The 27,883-nt window shown below is 40.3% G+C and overlaps 1 protein-coding gene across 1 annotated transcript in view; it reads right to left on the bottom strand.

Annotated features, from left to right (window-relative positions):
• VPS13B (vacuolar protein sorting 13 homolog B) overlaps positions 1-27,883 on the bottom strand; it is a 1,252,356-nt gene that overhangs the window by 288,665 nt on the left and 935,808 nt on the right.

Here is a 27,883-nt window from a genome sequence, read left to right as displayed (position 1 = left end):
TCACTTGATTCTCCCTTGTAGATTGTAAGCTCTAACAAGCAGGACCCTCTGATTTCTCTTGTACCAAATTGTATTGTAACTGTAATGTCTACCTTCATTTTGTAAAGCGCTGCACAAACTGTTGGCGCTATATAAATCCTGTATTATAATAATACTAATATTAGTGCACTTGAAACAAAACAGTTGTGTACTGTCTGTGATATTTTTTTAGATGCACTAACAATTACATTTTAAGGACAAGCTTCTGAGGTATACAACCTTCTTTTAAGGTCCAATAAGTACTGCCTGCACTAATACGGCTACAAGCTGCAATAACAGAACAAATTAGAAAAGTATTATGGATCGTTCTCAACTGTGTGTTTGAGAGGAAACAATCTCTGTTCACCAGATCTGGGGACTTCCTATAAGGACTCCTGACTACACAATGGGGTGTATTTTCTAAAGCTGGAGCGTGCAAAATCAGGCTCACTTCTGCATAGAAACCAATCAGCTTCCAGGTTTTATTGCCAAAGCTTCATTGAACAAGCTGGGGTTAGAAGCTGATTGTCTGCTATGCAGAAGTGAGCCTGGTTTTGAACTCTTCAGCTTTAGAAAAAAAAAACCCTGTGTGAAAGTTATAATCATCCAGTTTAGACTTAAGCTGACCATACATGGTTCATATATCGCCTCTTGATGTACTGGTTCCCATATTTTGATCTACCAAAGCTTAGTGGCTCTTTATTTTTCCACAAAAGCTGTGATTATACATAAGTTGTGGAAGCATTTGCACAGCTTTCCTATATTCTTCCAGTGAATAGCTTTAGTGGGGGAGCGGTTTAACTACCTCACCGCCCGCGGGTAATTAAAATGACGGTGGGCGGGATCCCCTCCAATTCTGGGGCAAGGTCATATGACATTGCCCCAGTGTCACCACTCTCGCACGCCCATGGGGGTGCGCAGCGATCAGACACTGCAAGACCCCAACCTGGGTAAAGAGCCAACGACACAACTCTTTAACTATGTGATCGGCTTTGTCCAATTTACAGCTGATCCCAAGTAAACACGGAAGTGCTTTTTTCCGCTCTCTTCGACTCCCACTGACAGAGTGTGAGGCGAGGATAGATGATCATCGCCATCTCCTCGCAGAAGAGACTGTACAGGTAATCAAGACACTAATTATCAGTGCCCTGATTATCATTGAAGCCCCAGCAGTGCCCATCAGTGACACCAATCAGTGCCCTTCAGTGAATGCCCTTCAGTATATGCCCATCAGTGATGCCAGTCAGTGCTGCTTTTCAGTGTCCATCAGTGCCTGCTTATCAGTGCTGCCCATCAGTGCCACCTATCCATGCCGCCTCCCAGTGCCCATCAGCGCGGCATATTATTGACTCCTCATCAGTGCCCTTCAGCACTGCCTCAGTAGTGCTGCCTCATTACTGAAGCCTATCAGTGCCGCCTCATCAGGGCACATCAGTGAAGGGGAAAAGCTATTTGTCTACAAAATTTACTGACAGAAACTAAGACAAACTTTCTTTTTATTTTTATCGAAAAAAAACAAAAAAACTGCGGTGATTAAATACCACCAAAAGAAAGCTCTATTTGTGGGAAGAAAAGATAATAACTTTATTTGGGTACAGCGTTGCATGACTGTGCAATTGCCATTCAAAGTTTCACAGCTCTTAAAGCTGAAAATGGGCCTGGGCAGAAAGGGGGTGAAAGTGCCCAGTATTAAAGCGGTTAAATCTGTCCAGGCAATAATAAAATGTTCACAATAAATGCCACTTGTAATTTTATTTGAAATGAAAAAGTGGGAAGAAACTTGGTTTATTGCAATGCATGATTTTGATCCCATATGTAGCCCTAACTACTAAATAATACTTACTGTATTTATCCCAGGCAACCAGGGGAAAAGGAGTAGGGCTTCACAAGCTCGGATGAGCATCATCAATTTGTAGAAATACTGTAGATTTTTTATATTTTGTGTAATATACACCCATGAGGAAACATCATCTTAAAGGAGAAGTCCAGCCTGAGCTTTTTAGGCTGGACTTCTCCTCTGGGTCACAGGAGTGCAATTAGTTTTGCACTCCTGTAACCCATTTTCAGCAGAGAACAGTCTGAAGTCCGCTCTCCGCTGACGTCACTTTCATCAGTCAGGGCAGCGCGTCATCCCGAAGTCTGGACCTGCCAGCTGCCCTGATTGATGGCAGTCTCAGCGAGCCACTGAGACGGTCACTCCCTGCCCCTCTGCTGATAAGTAGAGCAGAAGTGATGCTGACTGACAGTCAGCATCACTCTGCTCAGGGAGGAGTAAGTACCGAGCCATCGGTGGCTCGGTTCTCAGTTCAGAGACGCCGGAGGACAGTTGCAGAAACAGTCTGATGCTGCATCCACAGAGGTATGATTGGCAAAAAAAATGTACTTCTCTTTTAAAGTATAACTAAAGGCAAAACTTGTTTTCTTTTAGTTTTGAATCATGTGGAGAAACATTAGAACAGTTATCAGATTTTTTTTTATTGCCGTCTGTGCCCCCCACCTACCCCTTCACTGGGTAAATTCACCCTCTTTACTTGTCATGTTTGCCATTATCATTGAAAGCAAATGGCCATTTGATTGGCTGAGCCACGATGAAGTCACCGGCGCATGGGCTCTGAAGTTCCTTTAGAGCTTTGTGCCATGCCCGGGGCGTGATGGGGAGTGGGAGTGACGTCATCGCGGCTCAGCCAATCAGACAGCCAGGGCCAGCAAACCTGGAAGGACAACTGGGTGAAGATGGAAGCCCTGTCAGTGGTCACAACACACCGCTGAAGGGCTTTGTTGTAAAGTAAGTATTTTATAATGTGCTAGTATGCGATGCATTAACCTCTTTATTTTAGCAAATCAACCCTAGTGTTTAGCAGTAACACTAGGCAAATGCTGAACTTTAAAAAATAAAATTCATAATACATTTTTATTCAATGAAAAATAATGGAACAAAGAAAGTTGTCCACAGAAACATACAATACAGGACAACAGCAGAACAAATACAATCCCATGAAGAATCATACACAATTTAGTCTCAATGTGTGATCACAAGCAAGTCTGGGAGTCAAGGGGGTGCAAGAAGCCACAAACAATTGTAAAATGCTAAACAGTAACTAAATAAAAATAAAATAAACACCAAACAGGGACCTAGAAAGTATGTCATACCTGAACTGTTACTTTTTATTTCTAAGGGCTCATGCACACTGCAGCTCAAAAAAAGCTGCTTTTACAGGCATTTGAGCTTTTATTTCAGCTCGAGGAAGCTTGTGCTTTTTTGTGCTCTAGTGCACATTTTTATTGAGCTTCTTCAAGCTCATCTGAGCTGTTTTAAGCATAAGCTTTTTTTTTTCACCAACCCTCTTACATAGTATTTTCTTAACCACTGTATAAACAAAATAAAATGGAACAAATGTTTTTGTAGGTTTTCAAGCTCTTTGGGGCACTGGCTCCTCTCAAAAACATGAGTTTGGTGTTTTTTTCTGCCTTTAGGAGCACATGCCTGAAAACCCCATAGTGTGCATGGACACGTTGGCTAACATGGAGGGGGAAAAATAAATGCTCAAAAGCCTGTAGGAGACGCTTCTTTGAGCTCCTTTGAGCTGCAGTGTGCATGAGCCCTATGAGGGAATGTTTTAAAAAAGTTCAAGCAGTTGCAGAAGGTCCTGTATTATTTATCTCCGAGCCACTATTACATCTGTTTTAACTATTTTTTTTTATTATTAGAAATTAAAATGGTATAAATATTGTTTTGTCTATAGTGGTATATTACATCTTCAATTACATTTACAAAGATAGCAGAGTTCCAGGCTTTTTTGTTTATTAAAAGTCAGCAGCTACAAAAGGTTTAGCTGCTGACTTTTAATAAAAAGATACTTACCTGTTCCACGGTCCAGCGATGTGGGCGCATGGAGCACCGATCCTCTCCCCCTCCTCTCCTTGGTGCCTCCATTGATACTGTGGGCACACGGCCATAACAGCTTGCGGCTTCACGGCCAGGTGCACACTGCGCATGCACAAGTCGTGCTGCGCTCTCCCAGTGGACAGGCAATCTTCTGAGACACGTGACTGCCGAGAGGGAGGCGCCGCCTAGGGGGAGAGGAGGAGTCGCCGTAGGCGGAACCAGGAAGTGGGACAGGAAATCCCCATCAAAACTAAGCACCCACTCCCCCTCCAAAAAAAATGACATACCAAATGTGGCATGTAAGGGGGCGAAGAGTGCTTAAAGCAGAAGTTCTACTTTTGGGTGGAACTCCACTTTAATGCCCAACTCCATGAAAAAAAAAGCAAAAGTGCATTATGCATTACTTGCCTAATCCGTATTGCTCCTGCCAAAAACATCCTTGTAGTCCATCCCACAGTGTCCTCAGTAAAAGTCCCAGTCTATTCAATTGGGAATAAGTGATTTCCTGTACTGGAGACTGTACACTGCTCCTTATAACTTTGGGGACTGGTCCCATCACCACTCCTGTGTATGTCTTCTGAAGCTGATCAATTTGAGAGGGCCCTGCACTGAAAGCTTTGCCACTGCCAATAGCAAGCGTCAACATTAAACAGGCAGTGACATGGGCACCTGAAAGAAGGACCCACTGAATGGGAAAATAAGAGGAGAAAGACTCCTTGCAGGAGGATCACTAAAAGTTAAGTGAAATGGGAATTTTGTTAGGGATTTGTTTAATCCAGTTACAGTATCAGTGAGAAAATGACTGAAAGTGAGGTTAGGAAGGAGGGTTGGGAAAGGGGGGTCAAGGTAATCCTGGAGTTGGGCTTTAACTTAATTTGAATATATGAAATACATCTAGGGTTTATAAATGTAAGCCTTCAAAACGCTGAGGCCCTAATTTTACCACAATAAAAAAGGGAAAACGTATTGACTCGAGTATAAGCCTAGGGTGAGAATGCAGTAGCTACTGTAAGCGGGAAAAGAGGGTCAACAATGCCCATTTGCACGCCTCACTGTGCCCATTCTCATTGTGCCCATTGCAGCCTCACTGTGCCCATTCTGACTGTGCCCATTGTAGCCTTACTGTGCCCACTGCAGCCTTACGGTGCCCATTCTCACTGTGCCCATTGCAGCCTTACTGTGCCCATTCTCACTGCCCATTGAAGCCTTACTGTGCCCATTGCAGCCTTACTGTGCCCATTCTCACTGTGCCCATTGTAGCCTTACTGTGCCCATTCTCACTGTGCCCATTGCAGCCTCAGTGTACCTGTATCCTTGACAGGCTGCGGGCATCCATTTTTCAAAAGTTGCGGCTTCCTCCTGGTCCTGTTCCTTTCCGTGTACCTGTCGGGTCGCGGGCGTCCATTTTTCAAAAGTTGCAGCTTCCTCCTGGTCCATGATAGGCGTTTGACACTGTGTTCCGCTTCCGCCTATCACAGAGGTCCTCTCATCCTCAGACTCAGTTTCCCAGCAGACACTGTGTTCAGTGTTCCGCCAATCACAGACCTTCATTCATCCTCGGACAAGAGGATGTCCATGATAGGCGGAACACTGAACACAGTGTCTGCTGGGAAAGTCTGAGGATGAGATGACCCCCGGTAGCGGAACACAGTGTCAAATACCTATCACGAACCATAAGGAAGCCGCAACTTTTGAAAAATGGACGAATGTGACCCGACAGGTACACTGACTCGAGTATAAGCCGAGGGGGTTATTTTCAGCCCTATAAAAAGGGCTGAAAAACTCAGCTTATACTCGAGTATATACGGTAAGTAGAATCCTCTGTAACCAAAGTTAGTAAAGGCTTGTGTTGATTGCCTTTGAGCTTGTACTGATGGCTACAGGTTGAGATGCTTTTAGGCCTCTTGAACACTGAAGCTTGAAAAAAGCTCAATATAGCATTTTTTTACCAACATGAAATGCAGCCCATTGTTCACAATGGGCCTGTACACACAGGTGTGTAAACAAGAACATTTTCTCCAGGAATGTACTGTATGCGTGAATGCGCAAAGACGTGCAGCACAAATGCCTGAAATTACATCCAAAAAAGCAGATGCTCAAAAATCAGTACAATGTGCAAGAGGCTTTAAAGTGGAACTACACTGCATCTGAGCACCACAAACCAAAAACACTATCCAATAAATTTTTATTATTCAAAGCAAACTCCCCTATCTTTCCATTCTTTATTTTTCTGTGATATCACTATGAAAAACAACTCCTACCGTTTCTGGCTGTGGCCACAATGAGTAAGGGCATATGATTCATATAACACTTAATTCCTGGAGTCCATCTGACCTTAGTTCAGGCATACAAGCAGGAGGGTGTGATAAAACCCTCCTCCCCATAAAGGCTCCTGGGTTGTATAACATGATTTGTTTAGAAGTTTAGAAATCAGGAAGTAACTGAAGAAATGTAAATAAAAAAGTTTAAAACAACTAAATATGATGTACTTTCCTATCTATTTACTAATTCTCGCAGTATAAGGATTACGATTGTCATTGTTGATTGAGAGAGTAAAGTTCTGTGTTAAAATCATTCAGAATTTAAAGTGATACTAATGTCTAATTTATCATCTTTAACCACTGCCCGGCCGCCGTATGCAGAATGATGGCCGAGTATAACTGCGGCGGCTGGTCTGTAAGCGGTTAATGTATACAATGCATTAAGATAAAAACACCTTCTGCCTTTACAACCACTTTAATGACAAATGCCTTTGACCTACAGCTGGCCTTCTCCTGCCCTGCTTTAAAGTGGATGTAATCCCCTCTCATATACCCAGTGAAGTGAATAGCCTCATATGATACACAAAGATGACACAAATCCTCCCACATAAGTTTTTACTTGTTTATCTGCAGTATTTCCTTTTCTATACCCCTTTAAAGTGCAGAATTTATAAATAAAATCCTTCTGCGTCTGTCAGTAGCATAGAGGTGGAGGTGGGGAGCTGCAGTTAGAGCTTTTGAACACTGTGTGAGAGCTGATTGGAGGAAAAGGACACCCCCCCCCCTTCAGAACAGGAATGAAGTAAAGATGCAGAGCTGTGAATAGACAAGCTGTGTGCTGAGCTCTCCTCCCCTGTCACCATTATATCTCTGGTGTTGGGACAACTTCTCAGAAGTGACACATGCTGATAACAGAGGAATGAAGCACTAGAGAGAAATGACACTCAGAGCTCTAGAAAGAGACAAACACTACAGATATACAGTATGTGCTTTGTTCAGATTTCATGACTGAGGTTTACAGTCACTTTATGCAGGTTTTGGATTCATATAGACTTGTTAGGAACACAAAACCCACTTAAAGTGTACAAAAGTCTACCAACAGAGGTCCTTAAGAAGAAGTTATTGTGTGCTTTATTTTAATTTCTGCAAGAACTTGAAAAAAAAAACAGTATAGCTGACCATACATTTTATATTCTGTTCATACAATTTCTATACAATCTCTTTGAGATTTACCTAAATTAGTAATGTGATGTCTTAGCTAAAGCATATAATCCATTTGTATCCAGGTAAGGCCCTTGCACTAAAACATTGTTGGCAGTTTTAAGGAAATTGTAATGTGTATGGTTAGCATAATTGTTATGCAGCCCCAGCACTTAAAGTGGATGTAAACCCTCCATGCACCCAGTGAAGTGAACAGCCTCAGATGATACACAGAGATGAAACAAATCTCCCTGCATAGGTTAAACTAACTTTCTACGTTTTCTTAAAGTTTAATAAGAAAAAAATTACTTACGTCAGTGCTACAGTTTGAATTTAAAATTTATTTGTGTGAACTTAAGTCATGGATTGTGGAAACTAACTAGTGTCGGGTGATTGTATATAGTGTATACCACATTTACCACTGACTAATGCAGAGTTGCAATTTAAGGAGATCAGCTAAAAGTAGTTAGATCTGTATGTGCGTTATAAATAATCGAAATTAGTCGATTAATCGATTAAAAAAAATCGATCAATCGAACACAAAAATTTTGATCAGTAACAGCCCTACTTTAAATACATAGGGGTAGATCCACAAAAGGATTACGCCTGCGTATCTACTGATACGCCGGCGTAATTTTAAATTTCCCGCGTCGTATCTTTGTTTTGTATCCACAAAACAAGATACGACGGCATCTGGGTTCGATCCGACAGGCGTACGTCTTAATACGCCGTCGGATCTTAGATGCAATTTTTCGGCGGCCGCTAGGTGGCGTTCCTGTCGAAATCCGCATCGAGTATGCAAATTAGCTAGTTACGGCGATCCACGAACGTATGTCGGCCCGGCGCATTTTTTTACATCGTTTGCGTTCGGCTTTTTCCGGCGTATAGTTAAAGCTGTTGTTTTGAGGCGTACTCAATGCCAAGTATGGCCGTCGTTCCCGCGTCCAATTTTGAATTTTTTACGTTGTTTGCGTAAGTCGTTCACGAATAGGAATTTGCGTAGAATGACGTCACCGTCGTAAGCATTGGCTTGTTCCGGTTAAATTTCGAGAATGCGCACTGGGATACCCCCAGGGACGGCGCATGCGCAGTTAAAAAAAAACTTAGTTTACGTCGGGTCACGACGTATTTACATAAAACACACCCCCATTACATCCATTTGAATTCCACGCCCTTACGCCACAAGAGATGCACTACGCCGCCATAACTTACGGCACAAATTTGTTGAGGATTCGAAACAAAACAAAGTAAGTTACAGCGGAGTAGTGTATCTTAAATACGCTGCGCCCGGCGCAATAATGCGCCGTTGTACGAGGATCTACCCCATACTGTGGTGTGCAGAAGAGCATTAATAGATGCAAAAAACATCAAATCTTGACAAGGATAGACTACAGCCTTGCCATGGTTCATTGCATGATAGCAGCAGGCACTGGCAAATGTGAAAGTTTGAATATTGGCAAAATATTACCTCTATATCAACTTTTACTGGTACATGCATATGATATGTATTTTTTGTCATAGATTTGGCCTATTAATATCAGATTCTTCTTTCAATGCAACAGCATACCTGAGTATTGTTCCTGAGCACGTGCACCCCTTTATGGTCACAATCCACCCTAGATTCTTTCAGCATGATAATGTCTCATCACAAGCTGGCTCTTCTAACACAGCAGTAAATAAATGACTCAAAATGACTCAACAAATCCTGCACAGGCCCCCAGATTTCTGCCAACTGAACGCTTCTAAGATGAGCTGTAACTGGGAGCTGTCAGTATGAATGCATAGCCAACAAATCCGATGGAGCTGTGGGAAGCCAGTATAGACCAAAATACCCAAGGAACATTTTCAGTTCCATCTTAAATCTATTCAGGCAGCTTGTAAATAAAAGGGTATCTTACCAGTGTTAGGCAGGTGTACCAAGTGGCCACTGAGTGTATTATATTTATGTAATTGATTTTGTAGTCCATTGCACTATAGAATTGAAGGTGTCAGAATGACAGTTTTACACAAAGCGATGAAAGGACAGGAAGACTTTAGTGCTTTAGAAAATTCACAAAATGGATTTCCCCTATATGTTTCCTGCATGTGGTGTGACAGAGTGAGACCCTGTCACTGTGAAAATGGAGGAGAATGCGACACAGGATTCGCATTAAACGTTAATGCAAGGTTCCGGATAATCACTTCTGACTGGAGAAAGGGGTGTTTTTGTCTTTCTCTGGATTCTTTAGTTCTGGATTTTACCAGGTGCCTGCAGCAGCATGTCTAAACCCAGTTGTGCAGGGTCATTATATACTTAAACCTGAGGATAGCTCAGAGCTTCCTGTTTGGAGACAGCAGGTCTCATCCAGGGGTAGGAGGAGCCCCACAGCCAGGAGCAAACAAGAAACATGACGTCTCATCCAGGGGTCAGGGGAGCTCCAGCCAGGAGCAAAGAGGGCTCCTCCATGGGTCAGAGGTTCCCCAGTCAGGAGCTAAGAGACAGGAGATCTCACTCAGGTGGCAGAGGTGCCCCAGCCAGCAGGTCTCATTCCAGGAGTTGGCTCCTATCCATGTATCAGGAGCACCCCTGCCTAAAAAGCCTGAATTGGCTGTTCAGCAGGGCGCTGCGAATAAAGGCTTAAGCCCTGTACACACGATCGGATATCTGATGGAATCTAATCGATCTATTTTTTTCGTCGGATATCCAATGAAGCCGACTTTCATCAGTCTTGCAAACACACTATCAGACTAAATTCCGACCGTGCCAAAACGCAGTGACGTAAAACACTACAACGAGCCGAAAAAAATGAAGTTCAATGCTTCTGAGCATGTGTGGACTTGATTCTGAGCATGCATAGATTTTTCTCTGATGGAGTTCCACACAGACGATCGGATTTTTCTATCGTTTTTTTATCCATAGGAAAAATTTAAAACATGTTCTACTATTTAACACCGATGGAAAAAACACCGATGGGGCCCACACATGATCGGTTTGTCCGGCGAAAACAGTCCATCGGTCTGTTTTCGTCGGACAAACCGATCGTGTGTACACGGCTTTAGCAAGCCAATTGAACCAGCAAAGCTGAATAACACAGTCAGAGGGACTGGTAAGAAGAGCAGCAACGCTGCCAACAAGCTTTGTTTATATTAATCTGGAAGGACCTCGGCATGGACAACTGATGTCTAAGGCCCCGTACACACGACCGAACATGTCTGCTGAAACTGGTCCGCGGACCAGTTTCAGCAGACATGTTCGGTCGTGTGTAGGCCCGAGCGGACAGGATTCCAGCGTACATTTGCCCGCCGGCCCTTTTTCCAGCGGGCAAATATTTCTGAACATGTTTTAAAACATGCCCGCTGGAATCCTGCCCGTCGGACATGTTCGGTCGTCTGTACAGACCTACCATACATGTTCGAGCGGCCGCCATCCCTCGCATGCGTCTAATGACTTTGATGCATGCGTGGAAGCATTGAACTGGCAGGGCCGCGCACGTCATCGTCGCGGCCTCGTCGCCGCGTATAGAGTACGCGCGGATTTCTGTATGATGGTGAGTACAGCCATCATACAGAAATCCCCGGGCAGACATGTACGCTGAAAACGGTCCGGCGGACCGTTTTCATCGTACATGTTTGCCCGTCTGCACAAGGCATAAGGGAACTTTTCATTTTATTCAATAAAAGCAGGAAGCCATGCCCTAAAATACAGTTTGGACTGGTGCAACTCATTGAAAAAGCACCCACCACATGAGTAAAATCTCCTCAATACCACAGTGGATAGCTAGAAACAAAACAGCAGAAAGAAAATTATTCTTTTTATTATATTTACTGCAGTCTGCTCACATAATTTGTAATAAAAATATTTTTGCCATTCTGTAGCTTCCCTCCAACCACTTTGCATATTATTTTTGCAATTATTTTATATATACTGTGGTTCTGTACTTGTCAAATACGCTGCAGAAATCTCCCCCCCACCGAGTCTGGCTGCAATAATTTTAACTGTGGGCAGCTGAAGCTGCTGCCTGTTCACTTCCTGGATTTACATAGACATACAGGGGCACACCTCTAGCTCTGCAGCTCTCATTCACTCCTTTTATGACTCATTTCCTCCCTCCCTCCCTGGCAAACTCTCACGAGCGTTAGAGAGAGAGAGTTGTGAATGATGTCATAAGCCTAGGCTTATTACCAGACAATAAACAGGAAGTGGGCTGTATGAGGTATTTTCAGAAAAAAAAATGTTTTACTATCCAAAGTTAAAACAACAAGGGCAGAAGATTTAATAGATTAAGGCCGGATTCACACTTGTGCGTTGCAAATTTCAGATCTCTTATCTCTGCAGAGAGATAAGAGAACTGTTCTGCAGATCAGCTCCATTTTTAGATGCAAATTTGGAGACTTGGGAGACGGGAAGGGGAGGGGGGAAGTGCATTGAGCTGAATGAGAGAAATTCTGAAGAGAAATGAACACATGTGCGAATCAGATGTGTGCCCATAGAAGATGAACTCGCACCTGAGCCGCACCGCAATGCCTTGAAAACGCACACGTTTTTTCGGCAATGCGCAGTGCGAATGCATCACACATATATGTGAACCGGCCTCATTGAAATCAATGTATTTTATAATGTTATGTGAATTGGATGCGGTTTAAGCCGGAACCAATTTGCATAGATGTGTACCCGGCCGGAAAGTTAAAAAAAAAATACTGAAGGTGCGCTTTAAATAAAAATGGTAATTCATGAATAAACAAGATAGCTAGTAAGATTTTTGTGTAATAAAAACATGGAATCGAGGCAGTCGCTGACAAAGTTGCTTACATGTCTAATGTTTATTCTTGTCCACTTTTGTTTCAGGTTCAATAATACAAAGACGGGAGATTCCCCTTCACTTTCTGTCCCATACACAAAACAGGAAGTGAGAGAAAATCCCTCCAAAATGAAGAAATCCTGTTGTGTCACAAGGGTCACCAGAACTAGTGTCCCCAATTGAAAATTTCCCCTCTATTACTATTTTGATGTCAACCAAAAATGTTGGATTTTCATTAACTTTCACTTTTAATGACATGGTAAAAGGACCAAATACAGAGGGTGAATCTCACTAACGGAGGAACTGACAGCAAGAAAACTGACAGGTGTATTAATCCCTCTCCACTCTATCCAAAACTAAAAAAAAGACCTTTTACATAAATCAGTTCATAAAAATTGCAAATCATATTACTATCACCAAGTTAAAAAAGATAATAAAAAATAATAATAATTGAGAATGCTATATATTTGAGGGATTTATGATACATCTGGTCATTATTAAAAAACAGAAAAAATGTCCAGTATCAAACATGAACAAGCATTGGACTTTCTGTGAAACGCAGAGACAAGTTGGCAACCACTCACATAGGCAGTGCTCAATCCACTTCATCCTCAACAAGTTTGCATAATGTTGCTGTGTTAAAGTCACAAAACCGTGTCTGCAATGTACTAATGAAAAACTATCAGGAAGCCAAAATGTTTTTTAGCAAATGACCCTCTCTTAATTAGAAAAGTCTGCACTCCAGCCAGCTCCACTTCTCACGTGTCAAGAATCATTAAATCATAAGGAGGAAAAAAATCTTATTTCAAAGTTAACGAATGCCATGCTTAACATAACAGCTAAAATGAAATGAAGTGGGCACATTCTTTGGTTTCCACATGAAGTCATGCTAAGCAGCCTACAGATTAACTTGTAAGAACGATTAATTACTTTTCATGAAAGGAACCTGACCTAACATTTTCTATACTTTGTAGGCAAAAGAATAAAAAGATGTGATACACATATGACACTACAAATATACACTTATCTTTGGATGTGAAATTCAATTTAAAGGTTTTATAGGTTGTTCAAATACAATTATTGCATAACTATATGTAAAATTTATCCCAAAAGCTTCTATAGTATTTTAGGGAAAATCATACCCAAGGAAATTATTTGTGCATCTTTTATACCTTTTTAGCCTTACATCTTTCCAAGAAGGAAAATACATGTTTAAGATAATATAACTAAATAAATGGAAAAAATATAAAAAAATTGAAAAAAAAACACCACAATATTTGATGAGTGTTAAAAACGTACTGATTTAAATGCAGAATTTAAAAAAATTGTTTCTACGTTTCTATAAGTGCAATAATCTTGATCATGTATCAATTTTCATTTCACAGCTTACCACAATTTCAGATTAATTGAAAGTCTTATAATTATTTATTTCTATTTTTAAGAAACAAAACTGCTATTATTTTCACCTAATCTGATTTTTACAAAACATTATTTTTTGTTTTTGAGTGGAGAGAAATCAGAACACCTTTCAGTTTGTATTGCTGTCTGTGTCCCCGTTAATGAGATTCCCCCTCTCTATTTGTCCTGTTTGACTTTATCATTGAAAGTGAAAGTGAAAGAAAATCTCACATTTTGGGTTGTCCCCACCCAAAAAAGTAATAGAATGGAAACCTTCTAATGGGGGACACCAGTTCTGATGACCTAGGGGCCCCCAAGGAATTACCTTAATTTGCAGGGATTTCCTCCCACTTCCTTTTTGGCTATGGGACAGGAAGTGAAGAAAAATCTCCACAATGGGACATGGGACACTTGTTCTATCCAAAAATTAAAAACTGTTTTGCCTTTAGTTCTACTTTAAAGTTTTAAAATAAAAAAGGTAACAGTTAACCACTTAAGACATTATGCAAGTTAAGGACCTTGCCCCTTTTTTGCAATTCGGCACTGCGTTGCTTTTAACTGACAATTGCACAGTTGTGCGATGTGGCTCCCAAACAAAATTGGCATCCTTTTTTTTTCCCCACAAATAGAGCTTTCTTTTGGTGGTATTTGTCACCTCTGCGTTTTTATATTTTTGCGCTATAAACAAAAATAAAGCAGAAAATTTTGAAAAAAAATCTATATTTTTGACATTTTGCTATAATAAATATCCCCAAAAAATATATAACAATTTTTTTTCCTCAGTTTAGGCCGATACGTATTCCTCTACCTATTTTTGGTAAACAAAATCACAATAAGCATTTATCGATGGTTTGCGCAAAATTTATAGCGTTTACAAGATAGGGGATAGTTTTATGGCATTTTTATTAATAATTTTTTGACACAATTTTGGTGACCATTGTCATTTTCACAGCGAAAAGTGCTATAAAAATGCAATGATTACAGGATTGCTCTGGATAGGATCAGTACTATTTATGTGTTTGATTTTTTTCATTATTCTCCTATGTTCTATTGTTCGCTACATTTTGTATCCATCTATCGGTATTCCTGTTAATGTTGGCTAACTTTCTAATACATTTGTGTTAAAAGAAAAATGCACTGATTACTGTGAAAATTAAAAATGGCAGTGAAGGGGTGAAACCACTAGGGGGCGCTAAGGGGTTAAGTGTGCCCTAAGGGAGTGATTCTTACTGTGTAGGGGGGGGCGTGGCTGTAGGTGTGACACCACTGATCTTCATTCCCTATATCAGGGAACAGGACCGATTAGTGTCACTGCCTCACACGAAAGAACAGGGAAGGTGTGTTAACACACACCTCTCCCAGTTCTTCAGCTCCTGTGAACCGATCGCGGGACACCCAATCGGGTTCCGCGGGCGTGGTCACGGAGCTTTGGAGGACCGGCGCTCGTGACCCCTCGGCTGGGCTCTTAAAGGCAACGTGTAAAGGTTCGTGCCTGTGCCCAGCCGTGCCCTTCTGCCAACGTATATCGGCGTTAAGGGCCGTATTGAGTGGTTAAAGTGCTTTATGGAGCAGTGACAATAATATTTTGCATTCATGGCATGAAGTGTTAAATCGGGGTGATGCCTGCAGCTGCAGGCATCACCCCAGTACCATTTTTTAGAGCCAGTGGTTGGCTTTTTAGTGATAACAACCTATTCAGCTAAAAGCCGCTCGGATGTTATCCTAAAGGAGCGGAAGGGGACATCCCACCCTTCCCCTCGTGCCACCTTCCGCCACTCGTCCCGGGCCTCCCGTCGCACCAGCCAGCATGTCTGCCGCCTAAACTGAAACCCTAACAAAGCCAGATTCAACTTTAATCGCGTCTCCGATGTAAAATCCCGGAAGCGATGTCACGTCGTCACTTCCAGTTTAATCGGCTGCCAATGTCGCAGATTTAAAGAAAATTACAGTATTACCCCATAAAGAGTACCTGTCACCACTTACTTCTGTTACACATTCCTTGAGACAGTAATAAAAGTGATCAGAATAATTGTTTTAAAAAAAAAAAAGAAGAGAAAAATAAATACAATTTTAAATTGCCCTCATACCCGTGTGCCGAAAATAAAACGCATATGTAAGTCACGCCCACAAATGTAAACAGTGTTCAAATCACACATCTGAGGTATTGCCGCAATCACAGTGAGAGCAAAAATTTCTAGCAAAAGGCCTCCTCTGTAACTCTAATGCCGCGTACACACGGCCGTTTTTCGGCATGAAAAAAAGAGGTTTTTCAGCATGTCCAAAAAACGAAGTTTTTCGAACTTCATCATTAAAAACGATGTTGCCCACACACCATCGTTTTTGAAAAATGATGAACAAAGCGCGGTGACGTACAACACGTACGACAGCACTCTGAAGGGGAAGTTCTATTCACCTTTGGGCTGCTTTTAGCCGATTCCTTGTTAGTAAATGACAATTTGCGCTTTTTTGTCTGTTACAGTGTGATGAATGTGCTTACTCCATTATGAACGGTAATTTTACCAGAACGAGCGCTCCCGTCTCATAACTCGCTTCTGGCCATGCGCGGGTTTAAAACGTCGTTTTAGCCCACACACGATCATTTTTTACAACCCGAAAACCGACATTTTAAAAAACAACGTTAAAAAATGCAACATGTTCTAATTTTTTTTTTGTCGTTTTTCAGAAGCAAAAAAATGATGTGAAGCCCACACACGATCATTTTAAATGACGTTTTTAAAAACGTTGTTTTTTTTCATGCCAAAAAAAACGACCGTGTGTACGCGGCATAACAGTTGCAGTTTTAAAAAGCGTTGCCTATGGATATTTTTAGGTACTGTAGTTTGTCGCCATTCAAGAAGTGTGTGCAATTTCAAAGCATGACATGTTAGGTATCTATTTACTCGGCATAACATCATCTTTCACACTATACAAAAAAAATATGCTAACTTTACGTTGTTTTTTTTTATTCATGAAAGTGTATTTTTTCCCAAAAATTTGCATTGGAGAGACCACTGCGTGTGAAATAAAATATTGCAACAATCACTATATATATATATATATAATTCTATAATGTTTGGGATTCCAAGTAACTTTCTAGCAAAAAAATACAGATTTTAACTTGGAAGCAACAAATGTCAGAAATGGCCTTAGGCATGAAAGGGTTAATTAGCTAGATATATTCCTGTTTTACTGCACGATAACAAATTCTGCAGCTAAAAAGTATTACAAAGCTTGTTAAGAGTTAACATACAGTGTTCCGTAAGAATGAAGGATTTATGGTATACTGCAGGGTAATCTGCCATGCACACACTTAAGACTACCAGTGATACGAACACAAAGGGAGGGATGCACAATGAAACAAACACAAAACAGTGGCACACACACCAGTGATACACTTATACAGCACACACACACACACTTGCCCTGTCTACCTCTGCTATTCTCCCTCTAGTTTAGCCCTGCCACAGGCAGGCTAACAGAGTTGGGAACAGGTGGCCCTGCTTTCAATTACGGAAGGCTAGCATGGCAGTGTGAGGCCTGGATTAGTTCACCTTCTCACTGGGAATTTGTCTCGGTTGGGATTGGATTTATTATAGCTTCACACATGGAACGCGGCTCATGTCAGCTGAGGGCAGTGACACATCATATGATTCAAATTAACCTGCTGAGGACTGTTCCGCGGGGCTCGAGATTGTGTATTAAAATGACGACATTTTTAAAACAGTTTGATGGAAACCAGGAACCCTTAAGTGCAATGGTTCCAATTTGTTCCAACTAATCTATCACCTGCTGGATATATTTATTCTAAAAGGGTTTTTGGTAGCCAAAGCCTTTTCCAGCCTTTCATATATTGCTAAGCTAGCTAATGGGTGTAATTGTGCCTTTTAAATAAAGCAAAATATTTTGTGGCAGGGAGAAAATGTAATGTGGTATATTATCTCTGACAAACAGCTATAGAGCTAAACTAATGAAAAAAGATTATAGCCAGCAACAGGCAGGTTTTTGCACCGAGGTAAGATTTCAATACATTATTCTAGCATACATTTATTTTACAAATGCCACACAAAAACTTCCATCTGAAAGCTCAGTATAAATCGGCGCTGAAGCTTGTACTTTATCATGGCTTAGCTAAAAGTCTCAACCCTGTGTAGGAAAATGTGTATGAATGAGAATTAAAAAAAAAAAAAAAAAGAACAAAAAAAAAAAAGAAAAAGATTTCTTCTTTTCATATGTACCCAATAAAAATAAAAACAGCATTTTTAGAGAATACATTTGATATGACCACAAGCTGCAGAAGCAGACAAACATAATTGGAGCAGTAATGCTGTACTGCATTACAAAGCAGAAGGCACAGCATTACAATTTTAATAATTGAATATGGCTGCCCACTGTCAAACGGTGTATACGATTCAAAATGAGGCAAACTTGAACTTTAAGGTTGATTTGGTATACAAATAAAATACTATCTTTAATCCAGGTGTCACCAAATTAGTTATGACACTATTTTCAGAACAAGCCTTTCTGTGATAAAAACTAGCCAATAACCTCTGCAGTTCTGGCATTTTACAGCACCTAATTTTCATTTTTTAAGCATTGTAATCATTTTTAATAATCCAGGCCATTCTGAAAGCCAGTTTTGAGAGGACTTGATAATTAAAAGGTTTTTAAGTTTCTGTCAGCACCATCTCTTAACTACAGCCAATAAGCTTCTATGTTTTCTGAAAGGGAACCCCTGACTGATTGCTATTTGTAACATAGAAAATTATTTTTAAGCATAGGCTTATTTCACTTAATAGCGGTTATTAACGTACAAAAAGTTACTTGTGATAATTAAAAAATTAGGTGTAGAACGAATATCCTTTAAAACACTGAAATTGTAAATAACGAAAATCATTATAAAAAAAACGAACACATATAAAAACAGATAATTAGCTGAAAATGGTCACAACTTGATAACAAGTCAATGCATAAAATTATTTTAAATCTTAAATAGTAAGTGTAAGCCTACCATAAATGTCTCTCTCTCTCTCTCTCTCTCTCTCTCTCTCTCTCTCTCTCTCTCTCTCTCTCTATATATATATATATATATATATGTATGTATATATATATATATATATATATATATAGACAGAGAAAAAAAACTCCTTTATGGTATATATATATTTATATATATATATATATATATATATTCTAGCACATCTTACATGAGTAAGACAATGCACTATATATATACTGCAGTGATAGATACTAATAAATAAATAAAAAGACAAAAAATAAGTAATTAAATTGTTTTTGAATGTATTGGTTATAGCTTTAGTTTTAAAATAAATATTACAAAGGGATTTACAGTGGAAAATAAATAAATCAGCTCTGTTACAGTAAATGCCATATTTGAGTTGTATGTACTGTACATTACACTATATACTAATATATAACAAGAAAAAAAAAGTAATCTGAAAATTTGAAACAATACTCAATAAATTTACTTTTTAAAGAGTTTCAATAGGCAAATCAGAATATAAAAGACAATTCTCACATGTCTATGCAGACCGCAAACAGGCTGAATAACTATAAGTTTAAAACAATATAGCTCTTAACACCCAAATCTTTGTCGAACCTCCAAGTGGGAACGTCAACTTTGTAATCGGCAACTAAAGTCCCATTTTGTTACTTTTGGAAAATGGCAAATACATACGTTTTATATTGGCTTGTAGGTGTTCTATATATAATGTAGTACATAATGGGACAGTCTTTTCTAGGATATAACTTATAATGCACACACATCAAGATATAAACTGCATATTCAGCTGAAATTAAAGCTTATTATTTTGTTTCTCTTTACAGGTAATCACAAAATAGAAGTTTTTTGAGTAGAGTATATTGATGGAATTTGGGCCCTTTTCCATTTTTTTAACACTTAATGTAAAAAAAATTATAATGCAAAACTAAAAATTAAAAATAAATTTCTTTAGGAACACATATAGCCGTTTATGTGGCTGAATGTGTGCAGATATGTTCTCTTCATGGTTGCTTTTACATGTGTGAACTCATGGTCCCTCTGCAAAATATGTTTAACAAACCAATTTAATAATTCACTGCTAGAGAGCTAACTAGTATTTATGCCATTAAATACATAAAGGAAGGAAGATGTCTATAGTGTAATCACATTGAAAATAGCAAGAACACCAGAAAGGCTAAAAAAAAAAAAAAAAAAGAGGAAAAGCATAACAAAAAAAATACTAGTTTGGACAAAACTAACCCCTAGGTGGTACTGCTGCTTCAAATTATACACTGAAGCTTCATGAGACTTTGGAAAAAGCAGCAGATTCACATAATAAAGACCAAATATGCTACAACTTTCTGTACTTTAGAAATAATTGTTGGACAACATAAACCAATAACAGAAACACTACATTAAAGATACAGGTCACACACTTATTGACTAACAGACATTTCTTGATGCCATGTTGCTTTTAAAGTGCAAAACCCACCTAAGAATTTAGGCTCCTATATAGGCAGATTTCCCCTTTACTTAGTGCACCAAGTCCCCATCCTTATTTGTGTGGACTCTCTAATTCACTTTCCTGATATTATTTCATGCACAGAGCAATGTCTAGAAATCTTAGAAAATATTAATAACAACAACACAAAAACAATCTATTCCTGATGTGTAGGGCAAAATGTTTGATGAAACACCTGCTACAGTTCCAGTTTGCCCACAAATACATTTATAACTAATATGCTTTTGAAAAAAACAAAACATTTTTTTAAAATATTTTAAAAAGGTTTCTCAATCTTGTGGTATATTTGAATATATACCCGACTGGAAAAAGGGATCCTATTTTAGCATTTTTAGAAAATGTTTTTACAATTTGTTTACATCTACAGATATAAAAATAATTGTACATATGCAATGGTTAATTTTCTATATTTTATGTGCTGTATATAACATACACAAAAAACAAACAAAAAGCAATGCATCCACACAATTCTTATTCAGACTACTTATTTAAAAAAAAAAAAATCCCTTATGTATTATTTTTTATGACATCTGCTTTCCTTGAAGCAAACAGTGGTTATATAAGGACAATTATTGTGTGTATGTTTTTTACAACATATACTGTAATACAACAGAATCGAAAAATAAAAAATAGCAAGAACAACTTTTTCATAATCGTGGACCATCTTGTATTTTTTTCCTTTAGAGAAATACATTTTCCCCTCACTTTTGAAATTTTAAAACATAACATTTTTTCAAAATTCCAATGTATTAAATTATTTTGACCAAAAATGTAATCTTTAACATTTTTAAGAAACATTCATACAGTATACGGTTAGCATTTAATAGTCACACACATTGGCTCCTGGCTCTTGAAACATCATTAGTGCAAGGTACATTGAATATAAAGCCAAAACATTCTGTAAAGTGGGGAAAGGTGAGAATACTTCTTAGGTTTTTTTGTGAGAGATTGAGCCCATTTGTTCTGGTGACCCCCATCAACACCGGACTGAAAATGAGGGGGGAAAAGGAAATTTGGAGTTGTCACCATAACAGAAGTAGAGAGAAAGTGTTGGGAATGTTAAAATGGGGACACTTTTGCTGATGACATTTGTCTAAGAAGGCATTTCTTCTTCATTTCTGCTGTGTGTACAAGGAAATAGGACACAAATGGATAAAAGCTAGGAGTTTTAATCATTCCATACACAAAAAAGTTTTAGCCTTAGATAAGAGTGTGGTCTGTCAGTGTGCAGCTTGCTGTGCCCTGTGAGAAAGGTCAGCAATATAGAGCAGAGCAGGGCAGAAATGTTGGGCACCATTGAGGTGGCAGCTTGGACTGTGGATGTGGTGTGGACTGTGGAGTCCCCTACCTGTAAATTCCTGGTCACATGAGCTGCCAGGATATCATGTGCCTGCATGGGACAGGACTGACAGCTGATGAAGCCCGCTCTACTTTGTAACTGGAGTAATTGTCAAAAAATATGATTAAATAAAAGTAAAGAAAAAAATTAGGAGTTAGGCCCCTTTCACATTGGGCAGTGGAGGTGCGGTGACGGTATAGCAGCGCTATTTTTAGTGCCGCTATACCGTCGTATTAACCGTGATATTCGGGCGCTAGCGGTGCGGTATTAACCCCCGCTAGTGGCCAAAAAAGGGTTAATACCGCGGTTAACACCCTGCTCCTATACCGCTCCAAAGATGCGGCAAGCAGGACTTTTGGAGCGGTCCTGCTACCGCACCGCTTCAGTGTGAAAGCCTTCGGGCCTGCAGGGCCTGCAGGGCATGATTTTTTCATAAAAAATGCCTCAAAAAAAAAAAATGTGAAAGGGGCCTTACAGAAATTTAGAGTTAACAATTGTAAACTTAACTGCTGTCTGCATAAAGACTACTGTCAAAGGAGTTCACACTTTACACTCCCTATATTAAATTGACCATCACTGGTCTAGAGCCTTATTTCATTTTTAACATATCTGGAGATTCATGCTACTCCAGAATATAAAATATTGTTTTAACCACTTCAGCTTTGGCTGCTCAATGACCAGGCCATTGTTTGCGATACAGCACTGCGTCACTTTAACGGACAATTGTGCAGTGGTGCAACGTTGTACCCAAACCAAATTGATGTCCTTTTTCCCCACAAATAGGGCTTTCTTTTGGTGGTATTTAATCACCTCTGCCCATTTTATTTTTTGCGCTATAAACAAAAAAAAGCATAAATTTAGAAAAAAATAAAACCACAATATTTTGTACTTTGTACTTTTTGCTATAATAAATATCCCCCCATTTTTTTTTTTTTTTTAAAAAGCATTTTTTTCCCTCAGTTTAGGCCGATATGTATTCTTTTACATCAGGGCTATGCAATTAGTGGACCTCCAGCTGTTGCAGAACTACAGGTCCCATGAGGCATAGCAAGACTGACAGCCACATGCACGACACCCGGAGGCAGAGGCTTGATGGGACTTGTAGTTTGCAACAGCTAGAGGTCCGCTAATTGCATATCCCTTTTCTACATATTTTTGGTAAAAAAATAAAAGAAAATTGCGATAAGCGTATATTGATTGGTTTGGTCTACAAAAAATAGGGGATAGATTTATGGCATTTTTATTATTATAATTTTTTTTTTACTAGTAATGGCGGCAATCTGCGATTTTTATCGGGACTGTGACATTATGGTGGACAGATCGGACACTTGACACATTTTTGGGACCACTGACAATTATACAGCGATCAGTGCTAAATAAATGCATGGATTACTGTGTAAATGTCACTGGCAGGGAAGGGGTTAACACTAGGGGGCGATCAATGGGTTAAGGGTGTTCCCTAGTGTGTTCTCTAACTGTATGGGGGAGGGGACTGACTGGAGGTAATGACAGATCATGGTTCCTAGCTAGAAGGAACGCACGATCTGCCTCTCCTCACAAAACTGGGATGTGTGTGTTTACACACACGTCCCTGTTCTGCCTCTCGTACCCACGATCGCGTGTGGCCGGTGGTCGGCACCCCCGCAGTGCAGCAGGCGCGCCTGCTAACCCACTTAAAGGAGCCAACGTACAGTTGCGTCGGCTTGCAGAATCGTGCCGACCTGCCGCAGTATAATGACGGCGGCTGGTGAGCAAGTGGTTTAACCTTCAATTGTGTCATTACAAAATTAGAACACTTCAAAATCTACTGGACAAGCAATGCAACTTTCAAAATCATAACAAAAACATAATCTAGGTCCCCTTTGGAGGCTGATGAAAACTCAACAGGGAGCATGTAACAGATCCTAAATATTACATTCAATTATTTATGAGCCCCATGCTCTTTTGTGGACAAGAATACCCATGAAATTTTTAAAGCTTCCTTACAGGCTCTTTTTAATCAAAATATAGTTTCAGCTAAGAAAAAGGAATTTACATCGAAGATAACATCTCTAACAGCCAAGATTAAAACCCCTGAAAAGACACATAAAAGAAACCCTACAGATGCTTCAGGATTTCAAACAAGTTAACACTGATCTGTAAAAGATTCTGTCTGGCAGCACTGAAAAGGATCTTCACTAGACAGCTATTCTACAAGAGAAACATGATGTTTGTACTCACTGTAAAATACTTTCTTGAAGTCCATTGCAGGATACAAGAATTCTATTGACTCTCAAGCTATATTGAGGCCAACAGGATAAAGGACACTGGCAAAAAAAAAAAGGTTGCCATTCCTCAGTTTTGTTGCAAAGCAGTAGAGCAAGAGCATTAAAATAAACACAGAGGAGTGGGACCTGTGGACTCCAAGAGAGATCCTGTGGGGCACAGTAACCCCAGAGTAACAAGGTCAACAGACTCAAGAAAAAACATTAAAACCGGGAACCAAGTGGAGCTCAAAGAGCTAACTGAAGGACCTCATGTCTGAAGCTGGCTTAAAAAATGAGGCCTGAACAACCGCCTGGTAGAACTTGAAACTATGTGTGAACAAAAGACCATGTGTTATCCTTGAAAATCCAGGAAAAAGTTGCTTAACCAGTTCCCGACCCCCGCATGTACATATACGTCCACAATATGGCACGTACAGGCACATGGGCGTACACGTACGTCCTCGCCTATTAGCGGGTGGGGGGTCCGATCGGGACCCCCCCCGCTACATGCGGAGGTCGGGTCCACTCGGGGAGCGATCCGGGACCACGGCGCGGCTATTTGTTTATAGCCGCTCCGTCGCGATCGCTCCCCGGAGCTGAAGAACGGGGAGAGCCGTGTGTAAACACGGCTTCCCCGTCCTTCACTATGGCGGCGCATCGATCGCGTCATTCCCTTTATAGGGAAGACACGATCGATGACGTCATTCCTACAGCCACACCCCCAAACAGTTGTAAACACATACTAGGTGCACCCTAACTCCTACAGCGCCCCCTGTGTTTAACTCCCAAACTGCAACTGTCATTTTCACAATAAAGAATGCAATTTAAATGCATTTTTTGCTGTGAAAATGACAATGGTCCCAAAAATGTGTCAAAATTGTCCGAAGTGTCCGCCATAATGTCGCAGTCACGAAAAAAATTGCTGATCGCCGCCATTAGTAGTAAAAAAAAAAAAATGCAATAAAACTATCCCCTATTTTGTAAACACTATAAATTTTGCGCAAACCAATCGATAAACGCTTATTGCGATTTTTTTTACTAAAAATAGGTAGAAGAATACGTATCGGCCTAAACTGAGGAAAAAAAATGTTTTTATATATGTTTTTGGGGGATATTTATTACAGCAAAAAGTAAAAAATATTGCTTTTTTTTCAAAATTGTCGCTCTATTTTTGTTTATAGCGCAAAAACTAAAAACCGCAGATGTGATCAAATACCACCAAAAGAAAGCTCTATTTGTGGGGAAAAAAGGACGCCAATTTTGTTTGGGAGCCACGTCGCACGACCGCGCAATTGTCTGTTAAAGCGACGCAGTCCCGAACTGTAAAAACACCTTGGGTCTTTAGGCTGCATATTGGTCCGGGGCTTAAGTGGTTAAGTTGTAAAAAGAAACAGAATTGAGCACAAATCTAGTAGATTACACCTTGACAGAAAGGGGTCAAACATGATCTTTAAGGCCATAAGTTAGGATGAAAGTCATGGAGATGTTGGATCAAGAAGCTGATATCCTGGATTATAAAAGTGACAAGACAATGGGTGAGAGATTCTCACCACCTTTAAAATATCAGGACAATGGAGGGAATAATTCTTTAGTAAACAAGGTCCAGATAGAGCAATGGTAAATTCTGAGTGCCAGACCTTACGGGTGGACTGGCAACCAGGATTGTAGGGTGCCAACGTGGAAGTGGAGAAAAGACATGTTCCATTTACAGAGGACTGTCACAGAGGAAACAAACAAATATCAAACAAACATCAAACAAAAGGTAGACTTCACGATATGCTATTGGGTAGAACAACCAAGGCCAGCAAATTATTGCAATAATCCAAGGCGCTGACCACCACATTCAATTTTTTGATTTGGGTGTATTAGCTGCAGCTAAAATTGGTCAGAATGATTCTTACTTCAGAAAGGAAGGAAAGAAATCTAAAAACAGATTCACAGATGGATCCTGACAAAACCATAAAAGTCAGGTGTCTGTTGGGAACAGTGATCTATAGGTCAGATGTGGTATCCAGCAGAAAGCTGAACCAGACCACACACCCATAAGAGCCAAGTGGAACCAAGTCCTGCAGATCGTTTGCACATTCAGAACAACCCAGTTATTTTGTTGATGCAGGGGTCTCTCCCACTGTTCTTTCGTACTCTGATGGGGTGACCCCCCCCCCAATTATAATACACAGTTCAGTGCTTGCAGTCATTGGCTGCAAGCACTGATCAAATGCTGGTAGTCCAATATGACTATGACTGTTGAACAGACAGTAGTACACATGTACAAAAATTTGGCCAGTTCCTGCTGAACCAGACACATTTTGGTATAAGTGTACATGGCTCAATTCCCTAACTTTCCACATGAACTGCAATACTAAGGAAAATGAATATATCTAAAATAAGGCTGTGAGTACAGTACCTTCTTTAAGTACAAAGTGTATACAGGAAAATGCTGGGAAGGAATCCAGTGATTTGTTTAGAAGTGACGGGGAAGCACTGTACTGAGAACATCCCAATGAACAACTGGGTCATGTTAGGTGGTGCTTTCTGGGAACAACTTCACGTAAAAATTCACAGCAGCTTTGTAATCAGCCAGAAGTTTAAATTACATATTTACTAGCCCTGTTCCCCACTTTCCATACTGAACCACCCCCCGCAGCAGCCATAGTAGTGAAGAGAAAACAGCAGCATTGCGGGGCAGGGAGGCCAACACAGTGAGGGGCCCAGGAGTAGGGGGAATTGGCACCGCACATAGTGTATAAATTGTGCCCAGGCACACCTGGCACACGGCTATGCTACAGCTATAGTTAATAAGCCACAGAGACCATCCTAAACTTTCTCAACATTAAGATTTGATTTGCTCATAGTCAAAGTAAAGCAACTTTTTTTGCTTTCTCATTGGTTTACCTGAAAAAGCTCATATCACATAGGTGGAGAACCCTGCCTTGTACTTTACCTGCAAAGCGAGAACCCAGAGGTTAAATGCAAGGTGCTGCAAACTTCCCAGGCTCTCTATCCAGCACAGGGACAATGACCGGCTGGTCATTTAATTAGTCAGCACTGTACAGTAAATGTGATTCTGCACCATCACAAGCACTCCTGAACCACAAAGGGTTGTCACTGCCCATCGCAGAGAGAGAGCACTCGTGTAGATAGCCAAACAGCACAGATTCCTATTTTGTTAACTTGGGGGCATTTCAGGTTTTCCACATACAGCCTGAATTTACCAGTAGCTGTAGATGACTGAAAAAAACTCTAGAAATTCATGGCAGTTCCAGAGCAACACCAGTATAAACTGAGAAAATCTGAACTCTGTGGCTGACTTAAGAGAATGCCAGGAATTAACATATCCAGCATAAAATCAACCAGCAGCTGTTGATAGAAGGACGAGAAGAAAGTATGTTTAATCAGAAATGGTCATAAACTGAACATTTAACACTAAAAGAACAAACCTTCCACATTTCAGAAGCATTGTTCTATATTGTCTGAGGTAATAGTGTCAACCAAGAAAATATTGTGCCTAACAAAATTTGTAAATTACTGCTTTTAGCCCCCCTAATCTCTAGCACAATCAAAAAAGGTAAATTCCTGCACTTAAAGAAGTAATCATTATTACAAAAAAATGAAATCTTCAAATGTTGGCTCCTATTTTGATCCCCCTTTTCAATCTTTTCTTAGATTAATTGAATGTAGGCTAGGTGCTTTTCAGGGTGGACCGATATTACTAACTAATGAACTTTCTATGGTTTGGCCTGGGCCATTGCTTTCTTCACAAATAGAGTTGGCCGAGCGAGCGCCCCCCCCCACCCGCCTCCTGAACTAAGACACATGCCCTAAACATGGGGGAGTGCTTTTGGACAGGAATGGCTCTGCCCCCCCAAACCACCTTGTCCCCAGATTGATGGGTCTCTTCTCCACAACCCTGGGCTGTGGTTGTGGGGGTCTGTGGGCAGAGGGGTTATCAGAATCTGTAAGCCCCCTTTAACAAGGGTGCCCAGAGATCTCGCCCCCCCATGTGACCAAGTATGTGGTACATTGCATCTCTACCCATTCACCAAAAAGAAAGTGTAAACAAAATAAAAATGTAGATCCATCGTCAATCACGCCACTCGCCGCAATGGCTGGACCGCAAAATACAAAAAAAAGCTCCACCTGCAACAAAAGCTAACCGCCGACTGCAGATTCTGCTGTTTGATAGTTCTAATATAGGTAAGGAACCACCCCTTGTGACATCACCAACCCAGCATG

The sequence above is a fragment of the Rana temporaria genome, chromosome 5 (assembly GCF_905171775.1).
Source record: "Rana temporaria chromosome 5, aRanTem1.1, whole genome shotgun sequence".
Classification (NCBI taxonomy): Eukaryota; Metazoa; Chordata; class Amphibia; order Anura; family Ranidae; genus Rana; species Rana temporaria.
This window is presented reverse-complemented; position numbering and strand designations above follow the sequence as displayed.